Below are 2,327 nucleotides of genomic sequence, written 5' to 3'. Positions count from 1 at the left end.
TCAATACTCCTTAGCAAGATATTGAGGTGTTCATCTCAAATGCTTGGATACCAACAATGGAACAAAATTGTGGGCAAAGAAAGGTAGACATTTGTCGTCGAAGTGGCATCGTCCACCAACGTCCTGTGCCATAAAGCCTTCGGCCAAATAGAATAGTTCAGCGCGTTAACATAAATATTATGCAAAGAAGCTGCTGCATGCTCTGCGACAAAAATCTTTCGACTGAATGATTGGCGGGAGTGGCGAACACAGTAGTTTATACGATTAATAACTTTGCAAATTTAGAATCTGTCTTTCAAGATGAATTCTCGCGTAGATAACTTTTGCATTTTTGGGAGCAGGGTGTTGACGATGCAAAAAAACAAAGCTTGAGCCCAAAAAATTACGTGTTTTTCTCGTTTATGCAAATATGTTAAGAGTTACCACGTATTTGTCGTGGAGAATGTCAAGATTTAAGTGTTTTGTTATGTGAGATTGAATAAGCATACTCTACAGCCAGATTACAAGCATTCAAATTATAAAGGAAATTGATGATGGGTTATGTTCAAAACCAAGTGAATCATTAGCTCGTTCGGAATGACCCTATGAACTTCCGCGAAGCCCAAGTAAGGGACATCGAAATGGACGATGTTGATCCGACACCAAGTGCCAACAAGCAGCAGCTGATGCCTTCCGAGCATTCTGTTTTAAATTGTTTGAAGATTAACGAGAATAGTTCATTGCTTCATACGCGTCAAAAATTTTGTTGATGTTTTCGCCTGTAGTGGGGCGAAGGAGATATAAACAGGAGCAGTTGATAAGGCTAAGGAACGGCTCAAATGATGAAGAGACAACAGAAGGAGATGATGACCCTTTGACACCGAAACTTGCTAAGATTCACGAGCAGTGATCCACTGCCGATGCTGTTCTTGCGTACATGGTGATAACGTGGAGATAATACAGAAGATGACTCAATCGCACAATTGGATCTGAAATGGTCTTTGCCAAAAAGCGTAATCAAAACGGCATTGTCGAATGGTGCAATCACGACTTGTCGCGATGGGTCTCTAGCAAAAGAATGGAATCAATTTTATCAAGACTAAGTCCGGGATTGCCAACATGAAAACTATTCGAATGATACTTGCAATGCGTCCCGAATGTGACTGGCAAATTGAACCATTGGATACCAATGCTGCTTTTTTAAACAGTGTGCTGGCAGACGAAGTTATAAGAAATTACCGCCGGGTGCCGACAATGCTCAGAAAAAGCATGTCAGCGAATATCTAAGTTGAGTGAAGCATTAAGTACCCGTAACAAGAAAATTTATCTGCCGTTTGTGAGAATGGCCTCAACTTCCGCGGTTGGGACCAGTGAATCTACTTCAATCGATCTCTAAAAGGTTTTTTTGGTCCACATGTGAATCACATGATTGTTGCAGCATAATCATATGGATTGATCGGGTCAAAGTGCGCAAATATGCTTTGAAGATGAAAAAGCTGGTGAGGGCGGAGTTGATTTTGGGTATGGAGATTGACCACAACAAGTCAATCAAAACACTTACGATGATACAGACTAGTTACATCGACGACGTAGACGGTCGGTTAGGTCAACGAGTTTCTAAGGGTGTCGACAAACCATACGCATCAGGATTGAAGTTGTCGTCAGCGCAGTCGCCTACAACAGAAGAGGGTCAATTGGTTATGTATGCACTCGAAGCTGTATCACTTCTTGATTAAATGGCTGCTGTACGTAATGACATGCTCTTAACCGAATGTTGCATACGTGATAACACAGCTGTCTACTTTTCTTGGAGAGCCCTGACTTCAACTCTAGAAATGTAGCTATATTCGTGTCACGCTATTTAAAGGCTGTACGCCTAACCGGTATTGACTGCTCAAGCAGTGGTAGCATTGCGATTAAAACATATTCAAATGCTGATTAAAGCAGCAATACCGATGACATGCGTTCGGAATATGGTAGTAATTCTAGGCACGCCAGTGGTTTTCAAATCATATTACCAGCGAGCAGCTGTGCTCAGCTCGGCGGTGGCTGAGTATATAGCCCTCGAAGCTGAAGGCATGCAGCTTTGAAAAGCAACCGAAGAGCGATCACTTTAACCAACAACACCAGATACAATGGTCGGGCGAAGCTATATCAGACACCATTAAATCCGCTTAAACGTGCAAGAAGTAGATACGAAAATATAGCTTGCAGATACGCTTAAAAAGGCACTCGGAACTACGCGAAGTAGCGGGTATGAAAGCGATCAACAAAAATCAACGGCGAATGTGAGTATTGGGATGACGCCGCTCAGTGCTGTTGAAAACCGATATTGCGGCTACATGTCG

The sequence above is a fragment of the Plasmopara halstedii genome, assembly GCF_900000015.1.
Source record: "Plasmopara halstedii genome assembly, contig: Scaffold_444, whole genome shotgun sequence".
In the NCBI taxonomy this organism is placed as follows: domain Eukaryota; phylum Oomycota; class Peronosporomycetes; order Peronosporales; family Peronosporaceae; genus Plasmopara; species Plasmopara halstedii.
This window is presented reverse-complemented; position numbering follows the sequence as displayed.